Below are 15,025 nucleotides of genomic sequence, written 5' to 3'. Positions count from 1 at the left end.
CATCACAAAATAATATCTAATTTTACAACCATAAATCCAGTTTATAGTCTAAAATAACTCTTAATTTACACATATTTAATTCCCAATGCTGGACGTATTTTTTAAAGTTGTTTACAAGTCCCTTGTTTGTCCTGGGCTATATAACTGTCAATTACACCCAAAATGCTGGATAATTTTCAACCTAGTGTTGGGTCAATGGCCCAAGGAGCTCAGATGCAAAGGCCGCTAAATGCCACCTCTGTCAAAAATTTGATATTGACCAAAATGCTATCGGCACGTATAATATATTCATCAAATACAACCGCTTCAAATTTGTTAAAAAAAATTGAGGTTTTGCCCAAAAAGCGTATACATGCACTTAGATTTTGGATGCTCTGATCAGGATTTTTGCAGCACAATATAACAGTATTCCTAAAAAAGAGGATTCTAATTAAATTCATACAAATACCAGGGGTCTCATTTATAAAGCGTGCAAAAAACAACGCCAGTTCCCACGCAAAGGTTGTGATAAAAAACAAACTTGATGGGAGAATAAGGGTACAGGTTGGGATCTGAGGATGATTCGTTTACGCACACTTGCAGGTGATCTGTGATTTATAAAGGGACTGTTGCTTTGTTTTATAAGTCTTAAAGGGGACATTTCACAACACCTTTTTAAGATGTCAAATAAATCTTTGGTGTCCCCAGAGTATGTATGTGAAGTTTTAGCTCAAAATACCCCAGATAATTTATTATAGCATGTTAAAATTGCCACTTTAGGTCTGTGCCATTTTACATTTAAATGCAAATGAGCTAATCTCTGCACTAAATGGCAGTGCCAAGAGTGGGTTGGATAGTGCAGATTAAGGGTCAGTATTATTGTCACGATTAATCCGTGTCATGTCTTGTCTCTGTTCCGATTGTTGTCACCTGGACTGTCATTACTTCAATGTCTGTTCCTGTGTTGGATGCTCCTGTTTTACCCGCCGTTGTATGTTACTCGTCTTTTGCTTCCTGTTTTATATTAAATGTTATTTATTTCATGTGAACCCTGCGTGTTCGTCCGGTTACCAGTCATGACAATTATCCCCTTCTCACATCACAAGGGGAGCCAAATTTCAATGACCTATTTTTTCACATGCTTACAGAGAATGGTTTACCAAAACTAAGTTACTGGATTGAAATTTAACCTCTCGATGCACACTAGCTCGGGGGCGGAAAGACGTCAGTTTTTTTAACGCTGCTAACAATATATATATAGCCTACTGTCTACAAACAATAATATTAACATTACTATTAGGGCCGGGACTTTAACGCGTAAATTAAGATTAATTAATTACACAAAAATAAAATTTTTAACGCATTTTAATCGCACTTATTTTTGCACCGCAGAACATTTCTCATTGGATGAGTTTCGGCGGACTGATTATATTGGAGCACCAACTAGCGTTCATGACTTCAGACCACAACAAACCACAGTGAACATGAAAGAAGAGGCTGATGAGATCGCTTTGGTTGGCCCCGTGGATGGGATTTTTTTTTATATAAAAAACGAATAGAACGGATGTAAGCGTCGATAAGAGCATGGTTGTGTGTAAGCTATGCAACAAGGAATTCACATATCACTGCAGCACATCGAGCCTCAAGTATTATCTAAATGCAAAACATACAGCAGCTAGCGTGGACATTAGCCCGACTCCGGGTACAACGACTTGGTTGAACAAAAATAAACAATATTTTGTAGCTTAAGCTTATGTATTCAGTCATTATTCATGGTACACTCTTACAACGAATGTGTTAAAAACAACACATTAGTGTTGATTCTGGGACAACACACTAACTGCGTTATGTGTTAAAATTACACATAATGTGTTAAAAGCTTACCGCACAATGATGTGTAAAAAATTAACACATCCTTTCTAAGAGTGTATACTAAAAATCCATGTAAAAAAATTACTTCTTAATGTTCTCAGGTCAAATATTTATATGTGATTAAAATGCGATTAATTTAGATTAATTAATTACAAAGCCTCTAATTAATTAGATTAATTTTTTTAATCGAGTCCCGGCCCTAATTACTATACATCGTTTAAAAGGTCTACGGGTTTAGCATCAGTGTATGGTCTCTGTTTTGAGATACAGATGCTGATGCTCTAGCGCAGGGGTGTCAAACTCAATTTCATCCCGGGCCACATCAGCATTACGGTTGCTCTCAAAGTGCCGGTTGTATTTGAACGACTGTATGAATGTATCAACTCTTATTACTGTACATTGCATTATTTTCTCTGCATTTGCTTACTATTGCAGGGCTCGAAATTGCGACCATTTTGGTCGCATATGCGACCGAAATTTAATCTGTGCGACCTTAAAATATATTTGGGAGCATTTGCGCGACTGCCCATTTTGTTGTGACGCGAGTTGATTGTGATCCTGCGTGCTGGCGCTGTCCCAGGTTCAGTGTTCTCTCCAACGATACATAACCAATCAAATTTCACCATTAAGTTCTTGCGTTTAATGAAGACCGCAGATTGGCTAATATGAGCGTCAGTCATTCCTTGTTGCCGTGGAGCGCGGAAATGTGAAAAGACGAACGCGTCGCGAGCGTGACGAGAGCGAGCCGATTACAGCCAAGGTTATTACTGTATTTTTTGACGACGATCCGGATTCAAATGTAACCCCACCACCGGAAAATACGAGTTGACGTTAAACCTTTCAGATAGAGTGGCTTAAAGATTTCGAGTATCTCCGCTATGAAAATGTAACTTACTGTGTTTACTGTAAATCCTGTAAAACGGAGTTAATGGCGGAATCAAAACATTTTAAGCGCCAGACATACCTTGCTTAAACATGGCGAAAGTGCCAAAAACACAAGACGTGTCATGACAAATGTGTTTATTATTGATGGAGACACCGACCTGTCTGTCAAAGTGTGTTTGATGGTGTATTTGCGGCTGTGCGCATGCGCTGGTGAATGGACATTCGCCAAACATCCTTGTGGTCCATGTTGCTGTGGAATACGACAATGCTGACGGTATGTTTTTGTTGTATTTTTTAAAACATTGCCTATTTAGTAGTAAAAGCATCCTGGTAATGCAGTTATCAATACCAATATATATTAGCCTTCTATATTAGGGTCACTTTTGTAATGTCACAATTAATCAGTGTTTTACGTGTTTGCTAGATTTTCTATGTAATCTTAATCATGTTACCTGTAATTGTTAAATTATTATTGCTGCAATACTATTTCAACAGCATTTGGGTATTAATTTAGGAATTTATGCAGCAAAAAAATAAAAAAATAAAATAGAAGACCAACTTTTAAATGCTGGCCATAGGACGTGTAAAGCCCGGTGGTGGTGTTTTATTTTTAATAAAATAAATCTATTAACATTTACATTGTAGTTGTGGTGCTTTTAAATTTTTTGATGGATGCGCCTACATTTTTGCTGGTGCTCCTAACTCTTTAAAGTTGGGAGCACCAGTGCTACCAAATAAAAAAGTTAATTTTGAGCCCTGTATTGGTTTTGTTAATAACTCAATTAATAACGTAGAAGCCCAGGCAAATAATGACAAAGTGTATAGAGTAATACATTCTACAGATTATTTTTAAAATAATTGTGGTGACAAAAACACATGTTGTATATGAGCACACTCAAAATGTTCTGTTATCCTTCATAGTGCAGGTAAGAAAATGAGAGGCATTTTAAGATACTAAGAGTTTTACAAACTCCACCATAATATGCATTTATTATGACACAGATATACTCTCGCTTGTCATTTCTTGTCCTCTTTGCAAAAAAGCTGTGATTTTTTTACCTGGCTTTAAGTGTCTGATTGACTGACGTCTCATGAGTTCAGTGTTGTAGGCTACAGATCAATAGTTTCAATCATTTATTAAAAGTAATCGGTTCAGATGAGTCATTAGTTCGCGAATTTAGCGGAAATAGACGCGTTGTAAACTAATCCCATGTGGACATCGCGAAACATTTCTGTAAACGAGACGGAAAACATTTTCTCGCTGGATGCGCGTGAGCGTGCGCGAGAGAGGGAGAGAAAGCACGAGCAGATACTGTCCGTTTCCATATGCGGAGGTCGCATATGCAGCGTCATCAAGCCGGGTTTATTTATTTTAACTGACGATTAAATTCGCAAATCATACGCATATTACAACTGTTTGCTATAAACTAAGAATAATATTCAACTTTATAATTGTTAATATCCTGAAACAAGACAGTCTTGATGACGTATGCAGCCTGGAAATGCGACCTCTGGAGGCTGCAGCCTTCGCATTAAGACACGGCCACTCAAGTAGTGCGCGTGTGCGGGCCGCTCGTTCTCTCTCCTGCAATCATCAACATTATCACTATAATTACATTACAAAAAGACTTTGGCAGGACAAAAATTAGTTTTGGTGGCTGCTAAAAAAAATTATGTAGGAAATAACCTGCAAAAAATAAAACTTATAATAACAATAAAATAATTTGTAGACTCTGCCGGGCCACATAATTAACATAATCTGTAAACTCTCGCGGGCCAGATTAAATGAGGGGGCGGGCCGGATTTGGCCCGCGGGCCTTGAGTTTGACACCCCTGCTCTAGCGTCATAAATATTGTATTTTGTTACAGAGGTACAGATGACAACATGCAAATTATAAATGGGACTCCTTACCTTTGTGTTGATATAACTATCGCGAATCGAATCCAGTCTGTTTCAGATGTGTGAATAACCCATAAAACTCTCTAATAAAATACATCCAATAACCATTTTTGTCCACAAATGCGTATAATCCGTGAAATATAGATATATTGTCCATTGTTTACATCAGATTTCACATGCACGTCTTGTAATAGATTATAATATACAATCTGAGGGCTATTTACATACGTAACACTTGTATATAAGATTACACTCGCGTTCAAAACCAGCGGTCAAACTTGTTTGTAAAAGTAGGCGGGAGTATAATACATAATATCCAAACAGCGCTGTCAAATATTGTGATGTCATCTTACTCGCTCGTTCCTCTAATGACTTCCATGGAAAACATTGATAGACAGACCGTGTAGCCAAGTAGATAAGGAATCCAATGATCTTTGTGTGACGTTTTATTTCCTGGTGTGGAAACGGCATTTTATACGCTTACATAAGAATAAACAATAATAAGAACGAACGTGTATGCATGTAAACAAAAGACTTTTATTTTGGGCTGACTGGCACTTAGAAAAGGCACTAGTCTTACAAAAACTCTTGCAAGAACCTAATTTTTGGGCCTATTGACTTCAAATGTGAAATAATATAACTTCTTTAGACTTGTGGCTTGGGCATCATTGCATTTCTACGTTTCACACACATATTTATCATTAAGATTTTTAGATATGTGCCCTTTAATATTTTTGCTTTTGGGCACACATAAACTTTCAGTAAGGATCCTATGAACAGCTTTATAAATGAGACCCCAAGTTATTTTTAACCCATAGTTGGGTCAAAAAGGGACAAACCCAGCCAATGAAATTAACCTATGCTGTTTAGCCCAAAATGCTGGATTGTTTCAAATATGGACATATTCTACTCTAATTTAACCCAACGCTTGTGTCCCAACCATGGGTTAAAACAGCCAGTGTTTAGTCTTCACAGCGATGCCATAAAATGACTTTTTGGTTCCTCAAAGAACCATTTAGTTAAACCATTTCTTTAATACATTTTTATAATCTGAAAAACTTTTTTCACCTTTAAGAAGCTTCTGTGAAACCGAAAGTTCCTTCAGATGTGTTTTAAAAACCCATTTAGACCGAAAAGGTATTTTTAAGGCATCATAAAGCACCTATATTTGTATTTTTAGAGTGTAGAGTTGATGGCTTTTCATGCATCCAAGACCTGTTTTGTGCAGTATTACAGTATACCAATTTCAATAAAGCGAAACATTTCTATTGAGAATTCTGAAATAAAAAACAAACCACATTCCTGTCACTGGTGCATTAAAAGTATTATTGCTTTAGGTAGGTTTGTACGTTTGGAACTGGGAAATATGCTTGTTCATTTAAATTAGGTCACACATCTAACAGCAGATAATATAGTGTGACAATATATTATGAGTATTATGTAAGACAGTACATTACATGTCACACCACAATAAACCAGCCACACTTTAAGCTTATTATACTTAGACCCCATGACAATAGTTGATAAACAGGACATATTGAAGCACATATAAAAGACAAACAAAGTAGAAATCGCATCCATTTAATAACAATTGCAACTGCATAGATGAGGGTCAGTATCATGATATGTCATGTCAGCGCAACATAAAAAAGCTTTATAATGGTCCAGGCGGCAGGCGACGAGAGCAGAGCTAAGAGTCTTTGGCCTCTGGCTGTCATTTCATTACTCTGAATACCAGCCTCCCTACGGACATAACATCAGTCACCTTACACTGGCTTAAACCTGCTCTCTACAGCTCAACATACAATGATACTAATGTAAAAATCATGTTATTTTCTTAAGGGATAGTGCAAGCAAAAACAAAAGATCTGTTGTCGTTTCCATCAAAACCGTGAGACAATTTTTTTTTCAATAATGCAAATTCTGAGGCAATGTTGTTGAGACATGCATTTGTGAGAGTTTTGGTTCTTTTTCTCAAGAGAAATATCTGAGACGCTGGAGACTTAAAGGAACAGTATGTAGGATTGTGGCCAAAACTGGTACTGCAATCACCCAACTGGTGGCCAATACACAACATGACAACATAAACATCAGTTGAGGGCTGCAACTCCACTTTTTAAATGACAATATCCTGTCCCGACCACTGTTGTCAGTGATATAAGTATTTGAAATGAAAATGATTTCTTAATGTCTAGTTACATATCAGGGCCATTTTATGATTCATTGATATAGATTTCTTACATACTTTTCCTTTAAGCAAAAGTTTCCATTCGTCTCAATTTAATCTCATTGATGTCTAAGTGTGTGTGTGATTTTTCTTTTTTTTGTGTGTGTGAATGCAGCTCGTTTTCTCACACAATGAAAGAAAATGTCTTCTCCCTGCTATTAATGTTACACCATAGAGTCAAAAGATGACTAGTAGATTGAAATTTTATTGTAGGTGAACTGTCCTTTTAAAGACTCATAGGAGAGATAAGTGGAGTCAGAGGATCGACTCTTCATTTGAGTGCCAGCTTCTATGACAATGTAGATGACAATTTTAAGTGGAAAAAATAAGACTATACACCATGATGAATCAGATGAGGACACTGAAATTCAGTAAAGGAATACATGAAGAGTTTAGATGCAAAAGCCGCTAAACGCTAGGGGTGTGCAAAAAAAATCGATTCACATTTGAATCGCGATTCAAGCTTTGCCGATTCAGAATCGATTCATAGAATTCCAAAAATCGATTCATTTTTTTTTTGTTACTATTGTCCTGAAATGAGTTTATCTCAGTATTCCCATAAATGGCGCTGCGTCGTATTCACACTGACGCCCGCACACTCTTGTCACAGTCTTTCCCACACATTGCTGCTGCAGCGCTGCCCAGTTATATTAACAAGTGCCCAAGTATATCTGGCATCAAATTTTGTCTTTTTTGTTTTTACGTGATGATGACACGCTTTAATAATGACATTTTGTGTGCGACATGATGAGTTCGGTATGCGTTCACGTGCTCTTTGTTTCTCAATGAATTGGGATGCGACGCGAACAAGCTCGTGTCACATTGTATCCTTCATGTTTCTTAACTTGAGCAGAGTTTTAACATTAGAGAACTTGACGGAGCACCTGCGGCCCGTATGGTTCCGGGTTTGTATTTGAAATGGTCAGTCGGGTCCGGGCCAGTCATAGTTAAATTACTTCCGGTCCAAAGTCTGATTAATATTATGTATAAAACCAGAGTCGATCGGAGAATGACCGTGAGCGCTACCGCGCTAAAGCTCGCGTGCAGTTTCAGCATGCCGACGGTTTCTATGGCGATAAAACTGGCGCTTTTCTATTATTATTAATAAACCATATATTTTCTAAAATCTATTGCACTGAACGAGCAAAGCTCAAGCTAACTCAATATTTACAAAACGCAAAGCTGTAATGTAAAGTCCCCTGTCAGTGGGACAGCAAGTAGACTTTTGAATCTAAAATAATGAGTGGATTAAAGAGAGACACTTTTCCTGCTTCTGCTCTATCTAATAGAAATAATAACCATTATAACACCAGTCACATTTATAATCTATAGACCTGCACTGTCTATCATTAATATAGTATATTATTGTATTTAATAGAGTTTGATAAAAGGGGTCATCTAATTGCTTCATATCAGTTTTTATTTTTCCATAAAGACAAAAAGTAATATCAAACTACATTTAATTTGTTGTGTTTCTTTTTTTATTGTATATCTTCTACAATCAGTCACATAGGAAAAAGTTGACTACGTTTACATACTGTGAATCGTTTTTTTAAATCGAAAATCGTTTTTGAATGGAAAATCGATTTTGAATCGAATCTCGAGCCTAAAAATCGGAATCGAATCGTGAAATTTTTCTGAATCGTGCACCCCTACTAAACGCCACCTCTGTCAAAAATGAGATGATGATTGTAATTGAAGGCTCTTGACACTTACTATGTGGCCATTAAATCGTTTGTATCAAATCTACTTAGGCCATTTAGAAATAGGGGTTTTCAGGCAGAATCTGTTAAGAGTCTGATAAAATAAGCTAATTAACAAAAAATCATGCCAGACACAGGTTTTGCATCTGAACTCTTTATATGGATCTGAAACAAGAGCCTGAGAAGTCAAGCAATTGGCACGTTTCCATTATACAACTATAAGTCGCTTGGGAATAACACAGTATATACTAGCTGATATATGCCTTGTTCTCCATCCTTTCGAAATGTTGTCAACATTTCAATGTCAAGGTGAAGTGTGCAATTTTTTTATGTCAACAACTTTCGATATTCAATGTTTAGGTTGCTTTCTTCAACAGTGTAAACACTGTGGAGTTATCAAATAGCACTCCACATTGTTAACCCTCGTTTTGTTGGAACCCAAATAAATAAGTACACTTAACCTAAACCACTGCTCCATTACACAAGTGTTTAAGTTTAATGCACAAATTGCATGCTTTCTCTCATTCAACAATTTTTTTTTTTTTTGAGTTGAATCAATTTATTTTAGCTTATTTAAGTCTCTGGATTTTAAAATTTTACCCATCATGCATTGTGGCATGCATAAATTAACTGCTACTGTTATATGAGTGTTGCTTTGCTGTTTGTTGTCTTCTTTATAATACTGCAGTTGTTTTTGTCATCATTGTTGCTTATTATTTTTATGGTGAAGTTAAGAGCTTATCTTTTCACCTCATGAGATTTGATTCCTGTCACCATTATTAAAGGTCCCGTTCTTTCTGTGTTTTTGGAGCTTTGATTGTGTTTACAGTGCGCAATACAACATGCGTTCATGTTTCACGTGTAGTTTGTTTAGTGTGTTGTGATTCGATAGCAGCTTAGCTTGCCGTAAGCTTAGATGGCGACTGATGTATTCCTGTGGGCGGAGTTTAGTCAAAAAACTGTTGTAATGACGTCATTAAAGCAGGAAGTAGAGGGCTGTAGTCCAAACCAGCCGTTCGCTGTAGGCTTTTAAAGAGGAATTCTGTTAAAGAAAATATATTGCCTGGCAGTGAACTTTGAGCTTTATCGTTTTACAGGTATTAGTTATGCTCTAACAGCAACATTTCACACTAACTAGGGTTTAAAAAATTGGAATCAAGTACGTGACCTTTAAGACTTGTGTGTTGAGGTCTCTGAAGTTGAAACCTTTGCTTTACTTGATTTTACCTTTGCTTTGCAAGGTGTCCTCTTTTTTGGGTTGAATCTGATTCACACAGATACATTGGGGTTTCACGATTCTCCAAATCCTCTATTCGGTTAAATTTTCGATTCTAAGGTCACAGTTCTGCCATGTTAGTCGTGCTGCCAGTGGAAAAATATGGTACACGCACATACCTGATAAAACGAAGCTTCCTGTCAGATGAACATTCCTGTCGGTACTTTGCACCTTAAAAACACGCTTTTATTACCGTCAGACGAGATTGTGAGACTATACCCCAATAAGTCATGTTTAAATGCTGTTTTCATAACTCTTAAGCAACTGAAATAAGTTGTTGTGAAACAGATCTCAGTTCAGAAAAACATCCGGTCCTGTCACAGATGCCGCTCTGCTGTCCATGCGTGCGCGCTCTGTTCTGATTGAGTTCAGCTGAAGGCGCTTGCTGTTTTTTGTTTCCCATGTAAAGAGCAACTCGTGTGGTGTCTCCTGCATCTGTCCTGCTGTCTTTTAAAGGCAGGATAGGCAGGAATTCTCTAAAAAAAAACTTTTTTACAAATTTGTTTATACTATCTTTATATTCCAATACATACGTGAAATGTAAGTACTCTGAAAAAGAGAGTATAAAAATCGAGTGTCTGTAGACCTCTCAGCACTGTTTTAAACACAGCTCATTTTTCCAATTCACCCCACCGCTCCCTTCTGGGTTTCTTCTAAAGCCACGCCCCCAAAACACATGAACGTGCGACGTTGACCGGCTCTGCTGGGAGAAGCATTTAGCAGACGAGCGGAGATGCATGTAGTAACATCATGTCACAATCACATGTAATAATACACCTAACTTTATCACTATAAATATAAACAAATAGGATGCCTTCTAGTACTCACTATTAAGCCAGTGGTTTGCATGGAAGAGTTTCCGTGATGAAAGCATTGTTGACTCTGATGAGGCCTACACTCCGCAGACAATACCGCTACTGCATCGTCGACTCGAGGAAAAGCCACGTGATATTTACTCTCGTTTGATTTCTTTGTTTATTCCTTTTTTGCCTCGTTTTCCTTCGCTGACTGGATATGCAGGTACTGTGAGTTCTGAATGCACTTTCTCTGCCGTACTTTTGCTCTTTCTAGAGTGCCTTGTGCACGTTCAAATCAATCGGGTGTGCGCATGTGTGGGCAGATCCCGTAGCAACGGGTGGTGCCATGGTCGCGAGAGAGAGTGATAGTCGCGCAAGCCAATCATTTGTTTAAAACGGTAATGAGAGGTCTACAGACACTCAAGTTTTATACTCTCTTTTTCAGAGTACTTACATTTTAATTATGTATTTGTATATAAAGACAGTTTAAACTAATTTGTAAAAAAGTTTTTTAGATAATTCCTGCCTATCCTGCCTTTAACTGACTGTAGCTAGCGAAGTTAGAGGAGGTTGACTCACAGCACTCAACATGTGTTTTTTTTCCGCTAGACAAGACGACCGGACGTGACATCATCGTGGGCGTGGGCGTGGCAGCATCGACTTTTCCATTTTTTTATTCGAAGTTTGAGGTTGTGACTTAATTTCGATTTTGATTTAAAATTAAAATCACCACACACTTGAAACAAACCCAAGTCTGACAACTAAAAAGACAAAAATTAGCTTAATGACATGCTTTATGCAGAGTAATAGGACGGTAAATGTTGTCAAACATATTGTCACACATTCCTTAACTTAAGAACTTTTTACATTCAAAAGGGCACATTTTATTGAGATTTTTAAAGATTTAAAACAAGTCTTCGGTGTCACCAGACTACATAACAGGGTTTCCCGCAGCATATTTCAGTTAAGGCGGCCCGCCTAAGCTTGGAAACCCTACCGCCTTAACTAGCTCGTCCAAAAAAATAACAAACTCGCTGCACAAAAGGCCGTCACGTGCATCTCGGAAAATAGCGTGTCCGCGCGCCACACGGCCGAAATGAGAACACCGCATGCGGGGACGCGCGCCACACGGCCGAAATGAGAAAGACGTTGTTCGGACCGTCACTGTAGGATAACTAGCCAGTTGATAAAACAATGTTGATAAAACAGTTGATCAAACAGAGCAGACGCGCTTTACACCCCGAGCGTGCACGCGCACCACACGGCCGAAATGAGATAAGACGTGGTCCATCATGTCTGGAGGATAGCCAGTTGATAAAACACACGTCCGTGAGAACTGTAAGTAGACTTATGCTTTGGGGTTATTTAAGCCTGTTATTGTATTAGTCTATAGTTCTTCTAATTTTAAAGTAAGTTAGATGGTGATTTTGTTGTTTGAGCAACCTGCTAACTAGGTTTCACGTGCCTGTTGATTCGATATAATTTTTGAGCGCTCGGGCTCACCTTATGTGCATTATTTGCATGCTACAGTAGGTACACTCCTTTAAGATAATGTAATTAATAGTGGGAAATAATCAGTTTTTACAATCTATCATAGTTCGGCAGACGTTCTACAACATCTGCTTCAGTTTGTGTTTATTAATCCTGTAGTTTCACTTCATCACGCAGCTATTCCCATTAGAGGTATCTGTTAAAAACATTTAAATGTATTTATAATCTAGTATGTGTTCATTTTTTGTCATAATTTCTTCAAAATTAAGTTTTATTTGAATGTTTTAAAAATAAAGATTTTATTTATTTATTTTATTAAAATATTTCAATTTTCATCATGACGCATACGCCCCGCCCCTTTGATTGCCACGCCCGTGGCCCCGCCCACCCATTTAACCCTACCACCTTAACTAACAAATTTTCTGCGGGAAACCCTGACATGAAGTTTTAGCTCAAAATACCTCACAGATAATTTATTATAACATGTTAAAATTGCCACTTTATAGGTTTGAGCAAAAATTTGACTTTTTTTGGTGTGTCCCTTTAAGTGCAAATGAGCGGATGAAATGCAAACACTGATCACCATAATGGTGGTTTGTTGAAATTGAAACTCAGTTGTGCTGTCAATTATTTTCTTTCTCTCTCTCTCTCTCTCTCTCTCTTTCTCTCTCTCTCTCTCTCTCTCTGCACTAAATAAGAGTGCTGTGGTTGGAGAGTGCAGATTAAGGGGTGGCATTATTATAATAAGATGCCCTTTCTACGTTAGGGAGCAAAATCTGAATTAACTATTTTTTCACATGTTTGCAGAGAATGGTTTACCAAAACAGTTACTGGGTTGTTCTTTGTCACATTTTTCTAGGTTGATAGAAGCACTGGGGACCCAATTATACCACTTAAACATGGGAAAAAGCCAGATTTTTATGATATGTCCCCTTTAAAAGTCAAGCTTCTTTTCGGTTTACAGGAATCCCCTTGGGTGAGACGATAAGGTGACATCAGTTTCCCATTATACTGAATAGCACTCAGCTCGCTTGAAGCCTATATTTTCAAACAAACTCACTGCTGTGGTATAAACATCACTTACAGCATCCTGCGGTGTATTTTACCTTCACAACACCTTTGTTATTTGACACAGGGCCACGAAACAGGGCCATTTTGATGTGTCTTGTTTGTTATCATTTAAAGATTAGATTTACACTTTAAAAATGTCAAAAAAGGTCAAATGATACCACAAAATTCAATGCACACTAGCTCAAAATACTAGGTCGGAGAAGGTTGAAATAAAAGAAAGAAGCAGAGGAGAAAAAAAAGAGAAATTTGCTGAGAAACAGTTATTTAGCTGGTCAAGCTGGAAGCTTGACAAAGCTGATTGGCTGGTTTTGGCTGGTTTAAGATGGAAGTTGCTGGTTTAGGCTGGTCCTCCCAATCTGGTCAAGACGGTGGGTCAGATGCTTTTAGCTGGAGGGGCCACTCACTGGTCTTCTTGCCTGACCAGCTAAGACCAGCTAAAACTAAGCGGAGAGACCAGCTTAGGTTGGTTTTAGCTTTTTTTAGGAGGGAAGTTCTGCTTTTAAAGGGATAGTTCACTTTAAATTGAAAATTTTGTCATAATTTACACATCCTCATGTTGTTCTAAACCTGTATGAATTTATTTTTTCTGATGAACACAAAAGAAGATATTTCTAAAAACGATGGTAAACACACAGCAGCAAGCGACCACAGACCTCCATAGTAGGAATAAAAAAATATGATGGAATTTAATGGGTACCGTCAAATGTGTGCTTACCATCATTTATCAAAATATTTTCATAGTCATTTATCACAATACTTCCAAAATATTTTTTTTTCTACTATGGAATTCTATGGTCACTTACTGCTGTGTGTTTACCATCATTTATTAAAATATCTTCTTTTGTGTTCATCAGAATTTTTTTATTATACAGGTTTAGAACAACATGAGGATAAGTAAATGACAAAAGTGAACTATCCCTTTAAACCAGGATATGATACAAAAAAACATCAGGTGTTGGTAAGATGTTTAATATAATTGCCCTGAATGGTGGTCAAGATCTATCAAAAAAGGAAATGTGAATGCCTCCAATGGGTTAATACAGGTTTATGTCTTCTAAGTGAAATTATATGTTTGTAAGGAAAAAAAATGTTTTAATATTTTGACTTTATTCAGTGAGTTCAAATCTGGCATCAAATCTCATTGTTTCTTACGTCAACTAGACAACTGGTTAAAAGGCAAACAATAACCACTGATATTCAACAACATGCCACCATTTTTACAATAATGTATGCTAAAAACAGTCAAGATATTATAAAACTCCGACTGCTCGGTTAAGGATGTCGAGCGAGAGAGTGAGTAAATCATCATTTTCATTTTCCAGGATGCTATTATTCTTTTAAAGGGCCGCTAACGTAGGTGTTTCAGCTATATTAAAAAAGTCTCTATCCCCAGAATGTGTCTGTAAAGTTTCTCGAAATACACCACACATCTTTCATTATACGATGTTGAACATGGCCATGTGTGGCTGCAATGAAAACGCTGTTTTTGTGTGTTTCTTTAAATGCAAAAAAGTGTCTATTCCCCTTCCTGTATGCAAAGTATGGAGTAGAGCGCTTACACATGTGCTTTAGACTACATCAAAACATCTGTCTCTGGCAGAAGGTTGAACTACGCGCACATAAGGCGGAGTCTGTGAGCTGTCATGGTTGGGGTGTAATCAATGTGACATCACATTGATAAGGGATCCCCAACAGCCTGTATTGTCTGACTGTTGCAGTTTAAAGGCGATTACACAAAGAAGAATAGATGGATTTGTGTAATTACAAGATGTTTCTGCACACACATCGACAACTCATTTTCTGATAGAAACACATTTAAAAGTG

The 15,025-nt window shown here is 37.4% G+C and overlaps 1 protein-coding gene across 1 annotated transcript in view; it reads right to left on the bottom strand.

Moving 5' to 3' along the window:
- Window positions 1-15,025, bottom strand: part of b4galt2 (UDP-Gal:betaGlcNAc beta 1,4- galactosyltransferase, polypeptide 2) — a 166,851-nt gene that overhangs the window by 145,331 nt on the left and 6,495 nt on the right. The window lies entirely within an intron of this gene.

The sequence above is a fragment of the Misgurnus anguillicaudatus genome, chromosome 2, assembly GCF_027580225.2.
Source record: "Misgurnus anguillicaudatus chromosome 2, ASM2758022v2, whole genome shotgun sequence".
In the NCBI taxonomy this organism is placed as follows: domain Eukaryota; kingdom Metazoa; phylum Chordata; class Actinopteri; order Cypriniformes; family Cobitidae; genus Misgurnus; species Misgurnus anguillicaudatus.
This window is presented reverse-complemented; position numbering and strand designations above follow the sequence as displayed.